Below are 21,749 nucleotides of genomic sequence, written 5' to 3' on the forward strand. Positions count from 1 at the left end.
GTGAAAATATGAAAGGAGTTGACACAGAAAAGGGTCTGCATTACTCAGGTTTTTATAGTTATCAGGGCTTTGCAGTTCCTCACTGTTGCTCCAGACATGCTCTATATCCTTAAGTTTTGTTATTCTAATACTTATCTTAAATATTCAATGCTGACACAGCCAGAGACAGTAGCTTACATTAACTCAGAGACCACTGTAGAGTTACGAGAGAGCCTATCCCTAGACTGGCAAAATGTCTACCTTGCCTTTTTTTTAAATTCCTGCTGGATGTCAAATGAAGCAGCTGGTGATTTCCTGTGACAATGGGACAATCAGCTGTGGTGTCAGGAGCAGATGTTCATCCTGCTCAGCAGCTGCCTGAGAGGGTGAGGTAGGCACCCTTTGAACTGACCAGAGAGCCAAGTCCAAGTGGTTGCCTCTGACTCACAATCAGTACCCATTCATACTCATTTCAAGAGAGTATAAAGTTAGCTTTAGTAATAAAAAAAAAAAGTGTGCTGCTCAAGCTTATATAGAGGTAGATAGGAAAATAACCTTGTGGTAGAATTTAGTAAAAATTAAGTATTTACAGTTAGATTAGATTCTCCTCTAGTACAGATAAATTCAAAAGTATTATATTATTCCTTGTCAGTGGGCAGGTCAATTTAAGAATGCTTATGACCAGTCCCTGACAGTTCATATTATGCTCCTATTACGAGCATATAACGTGTTTTTTCCTTTTGTCTCCTGTGTAAGTGGATGAGATGGATTCCACTTTAGTAGCTATTGATTGCACATTCGCTTTGTGCATCTAAGGTCTCAGTAGTGACCATCTGAAAGCAATAATTAAACACACTTGAATGTGATATGTATGTGGTATGTAATTTAAAGCTCTCCTGCCTTCTTTTCTACCCTTTTATTTCATCCTTGACAGCCTTCAGGATCAAAACACATTTGAAGAGGTTGAAGGGCAGCACTGCCAAAAAGGGAAAGCATAAAAATAATCCACTGGAATATGTCTGTTGGAACCATGACCAGCTCCTGAGATGAGCACAGTGGGTCAGAGTATGATGCTTATTACACCAACATCATGATCCAATGGGTTTGGTCGTTGTACAGGCTGTTTGTGTAACAGTTGGACTCACAGATCCTTGTGGGTCTCTTCACAGCTCTGTGACAATCTCCCTGAAACTGTGAGAGCGCTCATTTACACACCCAGCAGTGCTTTAACTGTTATAATTATAAATGCTTTTGATTTCTCATCAATACCTTGAAAAGTTCATTGAATTGCTTCCCTCATTGATTTACCTCTCTTTTTTATTATTATTCTGAAATTAAAACATCTAGATACTAATCCATCAAAACACACAAAATAGGATTAGTCTGTTTAGAATAACCAGATGTGCTTACATTTAAAGTACATGTGGGAGCATCATTGCTTTAGTGCCTAAAGGAAAAGGAACAAATGAGGCAAAAATGGAGAAATAGAAAATAATATAACACTTATGTAAACTTGACCATTTGCTTACTTGATTGTGAGCACAATTTATAAAGCAGTGACAAGTTTTAAAGTCTAATATGTTAAAACACACCTTTAGTTTGTCCTTTTGTTCAGTTTCTATTTCTGTTTCCTAGTTTTTTAATTTTATGACATTGTGGTTCAAGGTAGATGAGCTTGTGAGATTATTCTGTTCTTTCTAATGAAACCAATTTTTTTATCCTGGAATGTGAAATGTTATTCAAATATTTTTTAAAAACCTGACATTTCTTGAAACTTGGCTGATTTCCCAAAGTTTTATATTAAAATTTAGAGAAATATTACACAGAAACTGTCCTTCCATCAGCAAGCTCTCACTTGATGGTGTTAATTACCTTTAATGAATTTCAAAATAAATTCACTTAAAGGATTTAATTCTCTGAAATATTCTGTGTGATATCTTTCACAAATAATTTGAGATTCTCCTTCTTCCCATCTGCTTTCAGTGGCACTTCACATTTTTAATAGAAGCAGATGAGATTTTTCATTAGCACTGTGAGATATGATACCTGCTTTGGCTTTTAATTAGGTTTTCAAGAAGCAAGTGTGTTTGCCAGGGCCAAGATTTTAACTGAGATACACTTTAGTGAAGTTTTACTGATTATTAAACCATATTTTAATAACTACAAATGAGTGTCCATAAACCCAGATATAAATAAATATCTTGTCACCAAGATCCTTGAAGTTTCAGTTACAGTCTTCCAGATATCTGACTGCTTTTCAGTCCAGTATGATATTTAGCTTGACCCTTTTAAATCGACTAAAATTTACAGCACTATTAAGTCCCTGTTGCACAGTCAGGATATAGATGTAAATAGCTTTGCATCCTTTATTTGGCTCCTTATCTGCTTTTATTTCATATGAACATTGAAGCTGTATTATTAAATTACTTGCACTGTTTAAAGATAAGGCTCAAACAAAAATACATTTTGCATGGAAATTGCCATACAAAATGAAGCTGTCTTGTAGTTGTATTCAAAAGTTGATGTGTTATCACATTAAAAGAGGTCTTCTCTCCCATAATAGATTATTTTTTGTTTTGCAGGAAGTGAGAGTGACAGGTTGTTTGTGAAAAATCTTTTTTTATTTATCACAGGAAACAAATGCTTCTAACTTTATTGGGTCTCTCTAGTTATATAATTGTATAACTATGGAAAATAATCAATTACAAGGCACAGCAATCTGACTTTCTGTACTGAAAGTAAAATAATAATTTTAGTCTCAGAAGTTACCCAAGTCCATCATTCCCTTCCTTTGAGGCATCTGTTCATCCTGAGTGTGATACAGTGTGCTTCATAAAAGCACAAGTCCTCAAAGACACAAATATTGTTCCCAGGCAGGTGGGTGTAAATCCTGATGGAATTGCACCCGGAAAGTAAGTACATTTTGGATTGAAATGTTTGATGGTTCTTGGTAATTGTGCTGAAATCAACCTACCTAGGATTAGATTAACACAGAATAAGCATTCTGTGGGTGTTCGTAAATATGCACTTCCATAGTCTTTCATGTTGGATTATCCTGTTTCTTTTCACTCAGTGTACTATCTCTTATTTTCAAGCTTCCCTTCTTTCTAGAACTGCCCAGCTCTTTCCCACACCATCACCTTATTTCTCAAGATACTTAAGCCAGGACTTAACTTTGTGTCCAAAGATTTTGATTTGGCACAGTTAAGTACAGTACTGAAAAAGGCTGTATTCTTTTGGAATCATGGTCAGTTGTAAAAATGTGCTGCTTTATCCTTCAAGCTCTCATGCTACCATGCTTGTAAAATAAACCAAGTCACGAAATATGGAATTTTATGGTGACAACTATTATGCCTGCAAATTGTCTGTAAATTCCTTCTTTCTTCTGCTTGTTTTGTGGAGATCAGAGGAAAGTATCATATTAACTTCCATAAACCTTGATCTCTCATTGCAGCTTTTTCTCCTTCTTATCATATCTAATTACCTGAGCATTTTGACTAGCATGCTCTCGTTTCCATGCTATGCATTTCTTGTTCCAGATGAGACGTGTCCTTGCTTTATTACTTGTAGGAGAGGATCTGGAGCTCTCATACAAACTCATCAATGGTAAAATTACAGAAAAGTCAGGGGAATCAGGAATTTTTATCTCTGTTAAAATCCTATCTTATATACATGACTAATTCATAGGAATATGATCCATTATGTTAATTATAGTATAATCAAAGTTGGATTGACTGCTCTAAAGTAAAGATCTCATGTGACTTACTGTAGGCTTTATGTGATAGTGGACAAATTGCTTTATGTCTTAGCATTTAGTTTGGGGTTGTTTTTTTTTTTTTTGATGAAGGGATGATTACAGAATTTGCTTGCCTCTTTTTTTTTTCAGTTCTTTGTTTTACTTGTTTTGAGTGTGACCTATTAGCCGAGGAACATTCTTGCTTGTGTGTGTTAGATTTCTTAACAGAACAGATTTGGAACAGATTTGGGCCCTGCTGCTACTGCTGGTAATGGGAAGTTTTGTGATGCTTTTTCCTTTAACCTGTATGCTTTCAGGGAGATTTTGACTGAACTGTTTAACAAAGACAAGGATGCTTTCATGTAATTAGGAAGTTACAGACAACTCTTCTGTCCATGTAGGCTCACTGTTATTTTCTGTATCCTCAGTCCCTACTTGGCATAGTTTCTTCAGAGTCTATGCTGCCATAAATGTCTGTAATAATTGTTGAGCATGCAGGAATTTAAAGATGGCATAATGCATAGCAGAAAAGGAATATCTACTACATTCATACATAGCACTTAGGTGGTGCTGCCATCCCATGGTGAGACCAAAGTAGATGCCCAATAGGCTAATCTTATAAAATGAAGGAAAGCAAGGATTTTCTGAAAATTGATGATATCCCACTTAGTTACACCATCTGATAAAGAAGTCACCTTCAGATTTACTTTACTTTATAAGTCATCCATACCCATGCAAATATGGTCTGCAGAAGCTCTGGAGAAGCTGCGGAATCAAAGGAGGAAAGTGCTCCTTCCCACCCCCTCCCCTCCTCCTGAAGCAGTTAGAGCTGCAAATATCTATTAAATTTAAATTAATTTCAAAGGGCATTGGGCAATGAAATATAAATGCTCCCTCAGTACATTTGGAAAATAAAAAGGGAGTAATCAGGATGTTGCATTCCAAACATTTCTGTGTCAGTGTTGTACTATTTCTTTTACTTCTTTTTTCCTTACAGAGACCATTAAAAAATTCAAATCTGGATGTCTATAAATTGTACAGTCTCATTAGTTGTCTACATTTATAATTAAAAGCTAGTGTAATATGCAGTAATTTTGACATCGCAGCAGGAAAATCATGGGAATCATCATTAAAAATGGTTGAAGCATGACCTTTACCTGAGGAAGTTTTTCAGGAAGCCATAAGGCTTAGCAGGAAAGTAGAAAGAACAACTGAGTAATTGACAGCAGATGTTTAATCCCATTTGTCAATGATTTTGATTTTGCCAGGACAATAGTTATGGTCAGTATTGTCATGTAAGAAGGAATTTCCAACATACACAGTACACTATCCAGTCTTTACATGTGATTGAGCATAAGAACAGACCTTTGCCTGTGTTTTCCTTGCTCTCCATTTTATTATTGTAATGGAGAGTAGTTATTAAATTCAATGCTTCTTAACAAAACAAACAAACAAAAACAAACAAAAAAAAAAAGAAAATAAAAAGTAAGAGACCTAAGAGACCTATTGTGAATCCAGTAGTGTACAGGTGAAGTCACTTAAGGGTCTGCACACTCAGGCTTGCCGTTCTGTGAGGGATAGGACCTTTCACAATCTTTCTCCCTAATCTCTACTCCAACTCTTCTAAAAGCAGCAAAACTGACAGGCCTCACTCCAGATGTTCCCATCTGTCTTTCCCTCTCACTGTCATACTGGGGTTTCTGATCCTATTTTCTCAACCAGATGGGAACAGCAGTCCTGTTGGTAGCTGGGATGGTGTGCCCTGCAAATCTCTGCAAGGGAGGACAAGTGGCCTTGTCCTCCCTGGCAGAGATTTGGCATGGGTGGCTGCCAGCTGCCCCCATGGTGGGAATCTCTATGGTGCAAGCTCTTGGTGTGTCACCCCTTTTCCTCTGCATGCCATCTGCCTTGTCTAGGTACAGCCTTGGTCACCAGGCAGGCAAGCCTACTGCTTTTAGAACTTGTTCAGCTCATTCTAACACATTCATTAACTCACTCCACCAGTGGCCTCACAGCAGTGTACACCTAAATCCTCTGGATAAACCACTCCTGTGATAATACTCCTGTAAACCACTGGAAAGGGCTATAGAAAGCAAAGATGGGGTATGGTAAAGGTATGACTGAGCATGAGCATGTAGAAGAGCATCCAGTGGTGACTGAGTGGGTGCTCTCTGCTACTTCCAGCCAATCGAATTAACCAGCTAAATGGATTTGAGAGATTTATCCCTTGTCCTGCAGGCTCCATCCTTCCTGGCAAGCATCTTGAGACAAATGGCAGTCATTTGCATCATAGTATTCAGTCTCTGTGATGGAAAGCTCTGATCTGTGCCTGGTTTCTGTGGCTGAGCATGAGGCTCAGGACAGGTTCTCGCACAGGATCACCTGGACTGTTCGCCTGCTTTCAGGGAGAGCCAAGCACACGTCTCACCTCCACATGGGTTTGTCTCACCACTGCCAGTGCTTCTTGTGACACCAGTACATGCAATACCTGTAGATAACCTGCTGCCTGGCTCACTGGCCTCGTGTTAGAAAGCTTTTCTCCACAACTGCATACTAAGTCTTGTCTTCTGCATGATGAACATGGAGAACAATTAGTTATCATCCTCTTCTCATAACAAACCTTTACATATTTTAAATATGTTATCATGTCTTCTTTCTAGACTAAACAATCTATTTCTTTTAACCTTCCATTCTTCTACATCTGTTATCAATTTTTTTGTGGCTTTTACCTGGATTCCCTCCAGCTGTCTCTTTGCTTCAACAGCCCAGTAGGCAGAGCTGGATATAGTAATGCAGTCAAGGCCTTGCCTCTGGTAATAGTGGAAAAATAATTGTTTGATTTGCTTACAGCATTACTCTGCCTATATGTCAGGCTCCCTTTTTCTGCAAGTGGGTAGCATCCTGACTTTGGGTTTTCTTATAGACCACTGTAACTCCCTTCAGCTCTTTTTGTGTTAATTTGTCCTTCTCATTGTGGATTTAATGCAGTAATTTCAGAACATTTATCCAAATTACTGCAGTTATGGTGAGTTCTAGTCCAATCTTATAAACTGCTTGCAACCTTACCCAGTTTAATATATTGTATCAGATGCTACAAATCTCCTTTACCACCAAAGTGTGAGATTGTCAAATACAAAAGGCATCAGATTTACAACTATCTTGTTTTGAGAAACCTCATGAGAGACCTTTTTTTTAATGATTGATAACAAGCAGAAGTTATGTAATAGGATGGAGTCATACTTTTCTCTGCCTGTTACTGTCACAGCATATGATGACCTGAGGTCACTGGCATTTCAGCCACCAAAGGGAATGTTCAGGTGCTAAATTGATCTCTGCTGAGCTGCAGGTGATGGCAGCAGTATTCTCGCTGGCAAAGTTTATTTTGAACTAGCAAGGTTGTTCAATGCTGCATTTCCTTTTCTAACACTATTGCAGAATTTTTCTTACATTTTTCTATCTTTCTTTTCCCTGCATGTTTGCATGGTGAATTCTTTGCAGTTCTCCCAGCATGTGTACTTACTGATACCTCTTAAATTACTCCTTCGGGGCTCTAAGATAATTAATTATCTCCTGGTATGGCACACTGCTCATTTACTGTGCACTGGGTTAATTTGCTGCTGTGCTTTAGTGCTGCCCTTCTGTAAACTAGTCCTCTCTTTTGAACTCTTTCCCCCTCTGGATTGCCTTTGCCTGGGGGTGTCCTTGATTAGTCTCTGAAGCTGGCTGTGGCTGCATTCCCTGTGCTTCTCAACACTGGTCTGCTCTTTCCTTCCTAGGAATGATGAAATCTCTCATTTTATAATCACTTTGGTTTGATTTCCTTTCCATTACTAAATTCTAAAAAGTTCTACAAAACTAGAGTTAAAACTAGAACACCCTGCCAAATTACTTCTTCAGCAAATACTTGAGTGTGTTTTTCTTCAGGAGAAATAAAAGAGGTGTTAAATACCAAACTTTCTCCATATTCTAATTTTGAAAGTCTTCTGAGTTTTTGTATGCTTCCATGGAGGAGTGCTTTCATCTGAGAAGCCAACAGAAGACTGTTTCAAAGATTGTCTTCACTTCTTGAAGTAACCAGGGGCATACTTTTATGACCTACAATCTAATTCTTTCTACAAACCAGTTGTAGCTGAAAAGCACAGCCTGACCTCAGAAGCCGAATATTGTTTTAAAACATATTCTGCAACTTTTTAAAATACATCTGGAAAATACTTCCTGAAGAAACTACAGGGGATTCTGTGCCTCACCAATATAATGCAAACCACAAAGCGATGAGATAGAACCAGCTGTTAAATCGTGTATATATATATATATATATATATATATATATATATGTATCTCACACTACTCCTGGGACAGGCTGTCAACATGCAGTATAATACATATAATCTCTCCTGAGCAGTGAACAAAGCAGAGCTAAGACTGGCAGGATCTTCTACAACCTATATAAATATTTTTAAAAAGAGGTGAACAAGATCCATCTTATATTGGTACATCACACAGTGAGGGGATTGGTCTCAGAGTGAAGACTTTATGGTTATTGTCTCCTACAGGGCAGATTGAAATCCTGCATCTGCAGCCTGTTTTTCCTTTAGGGAAGGATCTCTGTGGTTCAGCTATTTGACTATGTTTCTTATTTTCTTTGTTTAAAAAATATTCTGTAATAGTTATTTCAGACCGCTGCAAATGGATGACAAATAGCCACATTTTAGTTAAACCAGAATGTTCTTTAAAACCATTTCTTACCCTGCTTTCAGTGCTATTTTAGTAGCTCTGTGGGTAACAACAGCATATTTCTTTCTTTGGAAGTTCCAAATACTGGAAATACTTTAGGGGAGTGATTTTGGTTCAGTTTGTATTCATACAGATAGGCTATATATCATGGGTGTTATATAATGCCTGTAATTTAAGAGTCCACAATGAAAACAAAACATTTATTATATTCGGAGACATTTCCAGGGAGTGAATAACTATGATTAAGTGAATAGGCCATTAGCTACCACTATTACAGCTCAAATGCAGCTGAAATAGCATTTATTTAGTGGTAAAAAATATTTGGCAACACTGCACTTGCAAAAAAAACCCCAAAACTTTACATTTGGAAAGTTCTCTACATTCCTAGGAATCTCCAAAGAAATGGTATTTAAAGGCACCAGACTCAATTTTCCTAGGCTGTAACTGTAACAAGAAATATACTAAGTATATAATTTAGGCAAATATTGCCTTTTAACAGTCTTACACCAACAAATGTAAGAACTCAATAATCAAAGTAGCTGTGGGCATGAAGTTTTCTATGAATTGATTAAGCCTTCTCACTCAGTTATCTCCATTTTATTGAACACATTTACTTCTGGTCAGATGCATTTGTTCTCTGCAGTACATACATTTTCACAAGTATTTGGATCACTGAGGAAATATGTTCTGCAATTAGAGAAAAAAATACATACCTCTTCATTTTAGCAGTATTACTAATGAAATCGTGATAGCAAGATTTTTCTGTTAGTGATATGAGCCAAAGAGCCCAACCTAACAGATACGAAGTTACTTACAGTATTTTATTTGGTTTTTTTTAATGTTGTCTTGGTATTGAAATAGATTGTTCTTTTTTGTGTATCTTAAAAACCTTCTATTGCAATGGCTACTGAAAGCTTTGCTTACAGTAAGAGAGTTTTCCTTTGTGATGAATTTTTGTTCAAAACAAGAACCAGAGTATTTCTTCAAGGTATTATTAAGGATCTTTAATATTAAATTTAATATTCTTGGCAGTTGAATCTGATCTGAAACAAAAGATCCTCTGAAGTTTCTCTATCTTCTCTGTCTCAAACAACTTGCAAATGTATTTCGTGATTTCTATAATGCCAGATCTCTTCAGAAGTGCTGTTGATAGTTACAGTAAGAAGATATTTTAGTAATTTGAAGAATATTTCTGGTTTAAATCCTTTGGTGAACAAGAATTATATGAATTTGGCTGTGTTGCTCTCTGGAAATCCTTGGCATCCAGAACAGGCTGCATTCCCCAGCTGACTGATTCTGATGGATAACTTTCCATGGATTGGGTGGTCTGTTGTGGAGCTGAGGGACAGACTATAGGTAGAGTGATTGTCTTTTTTTAGAAAAAAATACTGTCTCTTCACAACTGAAGTTGATTATTTTTTCCCATTTCTTGGAAAAAATAGTGTCTTTTGACAATCGTACGCTTGAAAAATCTAAACATTTTGAAGAGCCTAATATTGAACTTCACAAGATTTTAGAAGTGGACGTTTGCAAAAGAGATAATTTTAAAAGCAGAGGTATCAAGAGAATGCAACTACAAGTCTTTAAAAACAGATCAGTCTTTGTCAGAGCTAATGGAGAATAATGGTGATGGAGATGTTTCTTGATATGGAGAGTTCGGAAACAAAAGATGGGATCAGGTAAAATAATAAGTTCTTGTTGATTGTGGTAATTGTTTATACAGAGCTATTCCCATTGGTTTTTGCTAAGAAGCACATTACAATTTTTTTCTAAGAGACAGATTTAAGCACACCAAAAAGTCTAAAATGTAATATGAGAGAAAGTTAAAAAAAAATTAGCAGTTCATCCAGTTAACCTGCCAGGATGGACTTAATAGTAGTAAGTCATTGGGGGACCATAGCTGGCATCATAGCAGTCTGTAGTCTTCAACAGGTGTAGAGCCTTGGCAGTGCTCTGGAGCTCTGTCCCATAATGATTATCTGAGGTATTTTTTTATATGTTGTGGCATTTGATTGGAATAACTGAAATGAATGAGCAGTAACACCAATGTAGGTTGAGCCAATGTTTTTAGAATTTGTGGAGAGGCAGCTGACTAGAAAATGGACTTAATGATCTGAAACAAAATGACCTACAGGAAGATTATCTTCTGCTTATTTAATGCTGCAGTGATCTACCATCAGCACAGAGACATTTATAGAATAACAAGAGTATGGAAGTAAGAGGCATTTTGTTTACATAATCTATAAATTTTAATTAAGTTGTCAAAATATTTTTAGTTCCAGGCCCAACAAGGCAGAACCAGACTAGAATTACTGACTTTGTGATCAATAGCAGCTGAGGTCGCATAGAAACCACAAGTAATGGCAAATCATTACTTGGACCTAAAATAAGATTATTTAAGTCATTAATTAAAGCTAAATATGAATAATTGCATTTAAATGTAGACTGATATTTTCAAGCAATTTTTAGGATCTTTAAGAGAAGCTCCATGTTGTAAGGTTCACCTTTAGTGGCTATTCATGCATTTCTAATTCACCAGGGACATAATTCCTGTACTGCAGCAATTGGAAACAGTACTTCCACTGCAAAGTGAGAACTGTGAAGGGCATGTGGGGAAGCAGGCAAATGGTCACCAGTACATGGCTAAGACCAGGCAGAAAATACAATTGTTAGACAGCAGAGTGCACAGAGGAAATGCATTCATTCTGCAGATTGACAAAACAGATGGTGGGTACCTTTCATCCAAAGGGGATGCTGCAAGATTGGGATAAAATTTAGTAGTACAAACATGAAGTTGGGTGTTCAATGAAGTAAAGTTTCTACAATTACTTTTTAGAGACATCAAAACAAGTGAGAATAAAAAAGTACGTTTATTAGTTATGAGATATTTCTGAGCCATTGGTGCATTGCGTTTAAAAAAAAAAAAGGAAATGCTATCCTAGGACCTTAGGACATATCAAGCAAGGTAACTCCAACAGAGAAAGTGAAGTTATCAGTGTCTTAATCATAAAATCACTCAGGTTGGAAAAAGACCTTTAAGTTCATCAAGTCCAACCATTAACCCAGTTCTGCCAAGTCCACCACTAAACCACGTCCCTGAGGACCAGTTCTACATGTCTTTTAAATACCTCCAGGGATGAGGACTCAACCACTTCACTGGAAAGCTTGTTCCAGTGCTTGACAACCCTTTTCATAAGGAAAATTTTCCTAAGATCTAATCTAAACCTTCCCTGGTACAACTTGAGGCCATTTCCTTTTGTCCTGCCGCTTGTTACTTGGGAGCAGAGACTCATCTGACCTGGCTACAATCTCCTTCCAAGGAGTTGAAAAGAGTGATGAGGTCCCCTCTGGGCCTCCTTTTCTCCAGGCTAAACAACCCCAGCTCCCTTAGCCACTCCTCACAGGACTCGTGCTCCAGACCCTTCAACAGCTCTGCTGCCCTTCTCTGGACATGCTCCAGCACCTCAGTGTATTTCTTATATTGAGGGACCCAAAACCGAACACAGGATTTGAGGTGAGGCCTCACCAGTGCTGAGTACAGGGGGACAATCCCTGCCCTGCTCCTGCTGGCCACACCATTGCTGAGCCAGGCCAGGATGCCATCGGCCTTCTTGGCCACCTGGCACAGCTGGGTCGTGCTCAGCTGCTGCTGACCAGCACCCCCAGGTCCTTTTCTGCCAGGCCACTTCCCAGCCACTCTTCCCCAGCCTGTAGCCCTGCCTGGGGCTGTTGTGACACAAGCGGAAGACCTGGCACTTTGCTTGTGTCACTGGCTCAGCCAACTGGTCCAGCCTATGGGAGCATCCCTCTGTAGAGCCTTCCTGCCTTCCAGAAAATCAACATTCCCACCAAGCCTGGCGTCATGTACAAACTGAGGATGTGCTTGATGCCCTCCTCCAGAACATCAATAAGGATATTTAACAGAACTGGCTCCAGCACTTAGTCCTGGAGAATCCCACTTGTGACTGGCCACCAGCTGGATGAGCTCCATTCACCACCATTCTGGGCCCAGCCATCCAGCCAGTTTTTAACCCAGTGAACAGTGCAGGAACTCCTGTCCAAGCCAGGAGCAGCCAGTTTCTCCAGGAGAGTGCTGTGGGAAATGATGTCAAAGTCCAGGTAGACAACGAGGACAGTCCTTTCCTCATCCACTAGGCAGGCCATCTTGCCATGGAAGGAGACAAAATTGGTCAAGCAAGACCTGCCTTTCACAAAGCCACAGTGTCTGAGTCTAATCCCCTGGTTGTCCTGTACATGCCATATGACATGTACAGGCACTCAAGATGACCTGGTCCATGACCTGCCTGCCCCAGGACCAAGGTCAGGCTGACGAACCTCTAGGTCCCTGAATTCTCCTTTCAATCCTTCTCATGGTTGGGCGTCACATTTGCCAACTTCCAGCCATCTGGGACCTCACTGGTAAACCAGAACTAGTGATAAATGATGGGAAGTGGCTTGCTGAGCACTTCTGCCAACACTTTCAGTATCCTTGAATGGATCCCATCCAGCCCATAGACTTGTGTCTGTCTAAGGGGTGTAACAATTTTCCCTTGGATTAAGAGGCTTCATTCTACTCTCTGTCCCTGTCTTGCAGCTCAGGAGTCTGGGTACCCTGAGAACCACTGGTCTTTCTATTAAAGACTGAGGTAAAGCCATTAAGTACCTCAGCCTTTTCCTCATACTTTGTGACTATATTTCACCCCACATCCAGAAAAATATGGAGTTTCTCCTTAAGAAGCGTTTTAGCTGTCTTTTGTGGCTGTAGCCAGATTAAGTTCTGGTGGGGTTTGGGCCCTTCTAATTTTCTGTCTACATAACCTCACAAGATCCTTGTAGTGATCTGGACTTCTCTGCCCCTTCTAAGGATTATAGACTTTTCATTTTCTCCTGAATGCCAGCTGAAGCTCTCTGTTCAGCCAAGCCCATCTTGTTTCCTGACAGCTTATCTTTTGAGATGTGGGGATGGCCAGCTCCTGCACCTTTAAGATGCTTTGGGGTTTTTTTAAGAATGTCCAGCCTTCCTGGATTCCTTTGCCCTTCACAACTGCCTTCCAAGAGACTCTGTCAACCAGTCTCCTAAACAGAACTTTGTAGGATAAAGTCTCATCATTCATGTTCCAGCAAAATTAAATCAAAAAGTGGAAGAGACTGAGAAGCAAGCTAGGGAAAGAACAGCAAAGCAAGAGGATGTTAGCCAGAGGATGGTAACAGATGTTGACTTAACCCTATAAAAGGAAATTTGGGAAAGAGATTGAATAGAGTCTTTCTAACCACCTCCAAGAAGAGCACACCCAAAAAAAGAGAAAATATCTTTATTGTGAAAACAAGCCTCACAATTATAAATTGATCATAAAAATGCAGGCTTCAAATCAGGAAAAAATTATTCTAGTCATCAGAGCAATGAACTTCAGGAACAGTAAGTAAAAAGATGTTAAAAAAAAATTAGGATACAGCTTGGCCAGTTAATGGAACGGAATGGGAGAGGCCTGCATGCTGAGACCTTTCAAAGTAGTACCCCTACTTTGTACCCCCCCTATTCCACATAGTAAAGGGCTACGGACTATTTTTGCATGCTCCAGAGTTTGCTGTCAGGAACCAGAAGCTCATAGGTATTCAGTTAAAATTAAAGTTAAACAATTAGGAGACTTCAGTTGTGAGAGAGAAGAAAACTCCTGGCGGTTTGGTTTGTCTCAGAATTGCCACAAGCCATCAGCGTGTTACAGCCCTGACAAACACCCAGAGAGGTGTAAGAGCTTCCGTTCCATTTCAGGGTAGGGTTACTGACTGGGGCTTCAGCTTGCTTCCTCCATGCTGCTGGAAGCCCAGCCAGGAGTTACTGCTTTGAGAAGAATACAGGGAGCTGCTATGTCCTGCTGGCATACAATTTATTAGCCAGTTCCAGCTGATTCTCAGTGATTGTGCAATGGCTTTTTATTTGCTTTGTCCCAGTGTGCCCATTTATAGGAAAACACCAGCCCCACAACCGGGAGGCAGCGACATCCAACCCATCCAGCGACATCTTGGGTGAGAGAGGCGCTGGTGCCGAGTGCTCCCCTCCCTGTGGCTCACACCAGGGCAAAACAGCACTTTGGGACAACTTCTGTTCTCTGGGACACTGACAGCAAACAGCTCCCTGAATCAGTCACAGGCACCTGAGGCTAACCCAGCTCCTGCAAGCTGAAGAGGTCCAGGTTATTTTAAGGCTTCTCCTGCAGGACTGATGCAGCGTGGCTGCAGTCACACTGTCAGCTCCCAGCTCTCCCACGGAACCTGTGGCTCTTGTGGGGATGCTCTCGCTGCCAGCTCAGGCACCAACCCACCCAGAGCTTGTCCTCACAGCTTCACAGCTTCAGTGCATACCAAAAGGGTTTGCTTGAAGTGCCCCTGCTGTGTTTATGGATGTGCCTTTGCCTTGAAGCAAACCAGAAGCATTCCTGCAGTCGAGCTCAGCTGCGGAGAGATTAAGGCTGTTCTTCATTAACACCTTGAAGTGTTGTTTGCAGTTTCCAGCTCACACCATCTGCCATTCCGTAGCCACACCAATGAACACTGTTTGGCTTGAATGTAGATGAAGTGCTCTAGCAAGTATGTCAAGAGTTGGCTCATGATCAAGTTTCAGTCATGTAAGTGTGTAGGCATACCCCCAAACAAACTTAAATCTTTCTCTCCATGATGGCAAGGCAGAGCAGGATAACTGTGTCAGCCAGCAAAGCTGGAGGACAGTATATTTGGATGTTTCTTGTCATGCAAATGCCAAATATTCAAAAATTGTGCTTTCCAAGGTTATGAGACTGGCTTTAAAATAGTGTAATCTTAAAATAAAGTCTCTAGAAATCCCTTTCATCTTCTGCTTTTCTCAGATTCTTTTGAGCCTATCAGCACCTAAAAATCACATTTTTTCATATTTTCATCTATGAGCATAGAAAAATGAACTAAAAAATGAAAACTCCTATTCATGCAGGAACAACTCTCTTCAGAAGGAGAAGCTTTACAGAAAAACATCACATTGTGGAGCTCACTCTCTGAAGCTGATAACTGGATTTGACAAAGCCAGGGACTGAATTGCCAAAGTTTGCACAGCTGTAAGAATGATATAGTTCAGATTACAGAATTCTTGCTGAGAGAAGATACATATGGAGTGAAAAACACCAGGTATAGATTACCTGAAAGGAAGGGAAGAAAGTAAAAAGGCCAGAGGGAGCTACAGTTTTCTTGTGCAGTGCAGTACAAGCATCTTCAGTCACACACCAGGGAAACTGCTTCAAGGCTGTGAAATTCTTCCTTCAGCCCAGAACTCACCCACTCCCATAAAAGGTTACTTGATGCCAGCCTGGATTTTGGAGGACTGGCAACTGGATTGTCACTTGGTACCCTAGTCAGGTCTTACCTACAGAATGCAGAGTGCCACTGGACTGTTCATTTCTAACTGATATCACTTACACCACCATATACAGTGCAGAAAAGCTTTGAAAGTCCTTCAGATTTTTGAATCGTGTTAGGTAGGATTTTTTTCCAATGGTTTTAAATTGCTTTAAATTATACACTGCTTGTATTTAAAGTATACATTACTATTTTAAGCAGATTCATGTGGCTATTAAACTAGCTAATTCTTGTTAATTTAAAAATACACTTCTAAATAAATTCTCTAGAGTTTTAGAGACTTTGTTAATCATTGTAATTAGGTATAGTTTAAATTTAGCACATTGTTACTTCACTTTAGTCTTATATCCCCAATTACTTGATGATATCAAGACTCAAAGGTATATTCTAACACTTAATATTTGCCCTTTAATTTGTTTTAAAAATTAATTATAAGAATATTTTTGTATACAGATACAGAAATAACATAGTAATTCAAATATTGAACATTACTGCAATTTCTTCCCCTAATACTCCTTAGGCTGAGTCATGGAAAACACTCTGATAATTTTCAAGTTTCCTCCTGCCTCTTCATAAATGACAGCACAATATATACAAAACATCATATGATGTTCCAAATGTTATTATTATCTTGATAGAGGCTTCTCTAACATCAGGGACAAGGGCTTCATAATTTAATTCAAGTATTGTAATGATCAGCATTCGCATAGTGTAAAGCTTAAGACATCTGACCTCAAGGAACAAACAGATTGAGGTTTGACATTATCAGTAATCTAGTCTTTAACCACGAACTTTCGCTGGAATTTAAAGTCAGTTAAATTATGTAAGTTCTATGCTGCTTGCTAAATTGAGGAAATTTTGCACTTTCTATTAATCTTTATTTGATAACTGCAGTCTTAATTACCCTGAGTGTTACTACTTCTCCCCCTGTCAGACACACTGACTTTAAATGTTGCACTGTTTAAAAACAGACTCCTGTTTCTCCTTTTGAAAAGAAGGCGTGAGACTCATCTCACTTTACGCTTGCAGTGCATTTACACTGCAGAGCTGACTGCTCTGTCTCTGTAGCACAGAGTGAGCGCTCTGCAGTGCGAGTCACACACCCACACACCTCTCATGGCTGCTCCTGCCACTTGTGTTAGGCACTTAGGCAAGCGTGGCACAAATTCTCCTGCCATCACTGACTGGCTCCAGATAACTCTGGTTGGATACTTTTGCTTGCCATGGATTGCAAAGAGAACAATGATGATCTTTTAAGACAGGAGTCACCATGACACATCTCTCCATGTTAACAAGTTATCAGCTCTTCTGGCCCTTAGCAAGCTGCTGCCTGGACTTTCAGTAATGCTTCTGACTGAACAGTTTGTCTCTCTTTCCCTGTCACTGTTAGCAAAGTCTTGACTCTCAGAGATCCTAGCCCTTTTGACAAAAAGACAAAAGTAGTTCTGGTATCTGTATGTCTAAAATTCTTGATAAAAATCCCCTAAATCTCTGTAATTTATAACCCCTAGAGCTGTTCTCAGTAAGGAGCAGACATCTGCTTTGTCTCATTTTCAGGACATCTGACTTCCTGTAAAAAGCAGGTTTTTTTGTGGGATTTCCTCTCTGCCTTGGCAGTCAGACAGCAGACTGTACATCATGAGCGGTCAGGTTGGCTCACCTGTCCTTTATCCTCTTTCCTTATTTTCCACTGGAGAAAAATGGAAGTATTTGTGTGTACTCTGTATGCTGCTGTCTCTCTGTCACCACGTATTTTTCAGAGGAAGTCAGTCTTACTTTTCTTTCACTGGAAATCCAGTGGGATATATCCCTAAATATCAAATCAAATTTTGTTTTAATTGAAGGTGGGCTTTGTGTTGTATTTCAGCTTCTGCTGGCCTCCAGTTCCTCCAGTCGAGAAGGAGCTGGGGACTCTCTTTCCATCTTGGAGAGCAAGTTATTTCACATTTCTGAGTAGCACAGATGGCACAAACAAAACATATCATAGAGTGAAAAGTAGAAGAGGTCTGCTAATAATCCAAATTAGGTTAAGAAGAGTGATCTGTGCCTCCTGTATTTGTGGAATTGTCTTGTATCTTCATAAAGATTAATATAAATGGTAACCTATTCTTTGCAAAGCTCAATATGACTGGTCCTCTTGGTCTCAGCAGTCTTTTTCAGTACATTTTTGATCAAGATATCTTTTGCAAGATAAACAGTAATTTTGTGGTCTAGAGTTTTGTGAAGTTGCGCAACTGATTTGTTTCTAAACTGTAGTGGTATGTGTTTGTTATTTTCTCAGTGGAATGTTTCATTGAACAAAATTCAATTTTAAAAGGCTGTGAAACAATTCCATTAGTCTAAATTGAACAATATTTCAATAAAGCACATACTTCATAAAAGTAGCCATATAGATGTGAAATCAATTGCTAGGAAGACTGTGTTATCACTTGAAATCTTCTTTCCATAATGGTTCTATTTTTCTATTTTCAAAGTCTATATAATTCTTCTTGAAATATGTTTGCTTGTATTAGCAGCTTTATTTAAACAAGACTGTATGGTAAAATATTTCAGTTGTTACTGTTCTTATGTGCTAGGGAAACTGGGCTAGAATAAATTATCATAATGTGAGTGCATAAATTATTTGGAAACCATATACAAGGAATAGTTCTCAATGATACTCCATTTAGTAGAGTTTTTCAAGTGTTTTTTCCTTGTTCCAGTAATATTCAGTATTCTCACTGATGGTTTGGATGAAAGGTTACAATGTACACTTAATAAATTCATAGAGCAGAACAAGCATTTTGGAAGTAAGGCTGTGGAGAATGACAAAGTAAAGATAAAGTATGCTGATGGTTAAAATTGGTTAGACAAACATCATCAGGCATTACATTGGTCAGGGGTGAGCAAAGAGATCTCTCACAGCACCTGCTACCTCAATTCCTTTAGTGATTTCTATTTATGTGATAATTATAAGAATAATTATACATAAAATAAGTATTTTGTGTAGCTCCAGAAAATTGCAGGGTATATAACTAAAAACTTAGCACTGGTTCAGGAATTCATTACATGGCTTTTGTACTTACCTTAGATTGAAGCAATTATACTTCTTATCATTCTGCCCATGTCAGTACTGATTGAAAATTGCTAGGGTCTGATGGCTTTGAGAATGGTCTTTGTGAAATAAATATGTGAACAGAGTCAAATGTCTGTGGTAGGATATAGTGCATTCATATTCATAAGAAATTTTGGCCTTCAGCCTACTCACAGTCCATGGAAAAAGATGGACACCTTCTTGAGGTTACCAAGGGAGTGGGATAATCACCTTCCAGAGGTACCTCTGCCTCTCTTACATTTTCTGCAACAAACATATATTGGAGGTGTATTTTTAGTTTTTCCTATCTCCGTCTGTGATACTAAAAGTTTGATTTTCTTGGACTTCACTGAGGACTATCTTAAAAAATTCTAATTGTCAGAAAATCAGAATAGATAATGTAGAGGTCTGTTTTGACCCTTGGCTCTGTGAAGACAATTCAGTGAGTAATTTATGAATCTTTTATAGTTGTTACCAATACATAATGGGCATGACCAACATGTGTTAGAGATAGTTCTATAACAAACTCTATAACAAACTCACTGAGTCATTTAGGAAGCTTTTATAGTTGTTACCATTAATGTAGAGGTCTATTTTGACCCTTGGTTCTGTGAAGCCCATTCAGTGAGTCATTTATGAAGCTTTTATAGTTGTTACCAATACATAATGGGCATGACCAATATGTGTTAGAGATAGTTCTATAACAAACTCATATAAGCCACTTATTAACCTGTTGGATTCTTGCTCATTGTTTGTTAATCCTTTACTCTGTATCTTGTGTACAGTGTGTGAGAGAGACAATACAGGACTTTAATCCAGAAAATCTGCTATACAAAAATAATTTTGACAAGGATAATATTATACTGATGTTTTTAAAGTACTAAGCTAATGGACATTTATTTTTTAGATAATGGTATGTTTGATCCTGGATAATGTTTTAGGAACCATACAGAATAAGGCCTTTCTCCCTCATAAGCATTGTGTGGCTAACAGAGAGACTGTAAACTTTATCCCAAATCTTTTCTTAGTGAAGCATTTACTATTGCATGGCTGAAAAAAACAAAAAGTCTCATTTATAGGACTTTTTAAAAATTGGAATTAAACTCCAGCAACCAGTGATGACTAGTTATTGTTCCTTTTGTCAACAGGGAAGATGAAGGAAGTTCTGGCAGCTTACCATGTCCCGGGCTCTGCAGAGCTAAGTGAGAAGTGCTCCCAGTTCTAGCACGCATCACATCCCATCGACCTTGGGTCTGGAGTGCCAGAAGGATCCCAGCGCTGCGCTCTGAGACGGCTCTGAGCACCTCAGTACCCCCTTCTTGACAGAACCCAGGGATGGCAATATTACACACCAGTATTACCTGTCTGGGGCAGGTTTAATTTTATAAATTAAAACAATAAACTCTATGAGTTTCTAGACCATATTTGTGCTGTTGAGGATGATCTGCTCAGATGAACAGTTTTGCATCCATCGAAGAGACAGGTTCTTCTGCTGGACCAGAAGATGACAGTGGACTGTATATTGTAACTAATATCATTTGTAGCATCTCCTAGTGCAAATAATTGAAGAACAGGTGGCAAGAAAATCCTGTGGGGAATAAGACATGCTCTGTTTTGATTTACAGATTTTATAAAAAGTTTTGTTTTTTTAAAGATAACCACTTTTAGATAACACTATGTGTGCAGTCTATGTGCAGCTCTTCACTGTGGCTGTCTGTATTCCAGAGATGATGAATGCCTTGTAAGACACCTCAACTTTTTAAAATTTGTGATTAATTCTTAAATTATGAGATTATAATGGAAAACTAGAAAGGAAAACTTCTAGGGCTTTTATTTGACTGGATGTCTCTAATTACATCCCATTACTTCTCCTAAAAGGAGAAGGAAAAGGCAGGAAGTAGAAATTAAATACAAAACCCCCCACGTTGCATTTCTTCTTTTGGCATATGCACCTATCTAAATGTGTGTTTGATCTAATATCCAAGGAGAGGGAAACAGCTAAAAGTTAGCTGAGCCATCACACAAAAGGTCTGTGGTTTTGGGCAGTATTTGCTAATTTTGTCTCTTGAATAGCTATAGAAAAGAAGGAATATGTATATGCCCCAACATATGTGAAAAGGACATACTTGCCATTCCTTTATTTATTTTTGCTCTTTCAAAAATTAAAGTGTCAGTTATTTGGAATGCTGTAGTCTGTGGTCTCTTTACATTTGTTTAGTGAGAACCTTTCAGCAAAATCATTCCCATTACAGTGTAACTGCATGGTGACCACAGCTTTGGGCCTGTATAATAAAGATCTAAATTCAAAATTTTTTTTTCTCAGCATTTTCTCTATTTTTATGTTGTATCTGCAAGTTTTTAATTGGAGTCCTGCTCTTTGCTATGCCTGGGAGATTTGGCAATATTTTTAGGAAGAAATGTATTTGTGTGGTTGAACCTCCTTCTCCTTTGTATTATTATTTAGAACAGTTTAGAGGGCAGATACAAAAAGTTAACAAATCAAAAGAGATGCTTAAATTCAATTTGCACATGATCCCCCGGGACAATAAGGAGATCAGGCTCTTTGCATCCTTGATTTAAGGCCATGCTCAAGTATTTGGCATCTGGTCTCTATTATTAATTGGTAACCCTGCAAAGGTATTGGAGGAAAAAGCTGCAGAAAAGTTGAGTCTAAGCTGCCTTTGATTTGCTGTGTGTGATATATTGTGCTGAACACACAGCTGTACAGCACAGTTCAAAAGCCAATCAGATCCTTTTTACTTCCTCCTTCTTATTTTCTTCTCCAAAGACAAAATTTTAAATTATAAAAATGTTCTTCGTGTAGCAATGAAGTTTGTGTGAGCAAAA

At 38.6% G+C, this 21,749-nt stretch overlaps 1 protein-coding gene across 3 annotated transcripts in view; it reads left to right on the forward strand.

Moving 5' to 3' along the window:
* SCAF8 (SR-related CTD associated factor 8) overlaps positions 1–21,749 on the forward strand; it is a 152,335-nt gene that overhangs the window by 67,295 nt on the left and 63,291 nt on the right. For 2 of the 3 annotated variants that reach the window (XM_054628579.2, XM_054628580.2), the window contains exon 21: positions 20,051–21,211. The exons of the other annotated variant lie outside the window; for it this stretch is intronic. The gene's annotated coding sequence lies outside the window, so the exon portion shown is untranslated. Of the gene's footprint in view, positions 1–20,050; positions 21,212–21,749 lie in introns of those variants that run through there. 3 annotated transcript variants of the gene reach the window in all.

The sequence above is a fragment of the Agelaius phoeniceus genome, chromosome 3 (genome assembly GCF_051311805.1).
Source record: "Agelaius phoeniceus isolate bAgePho1 chromosome 3, bAgePho1.hap1, whole genome shotgun sequence".
NCBI classification, from domain to species: domain Eukaryota; kingdom Metazoa; phylum Chordata; class Aves; order Passeriformes; family Icteridae; genus Agelaius; species Agelaius phoeniceus.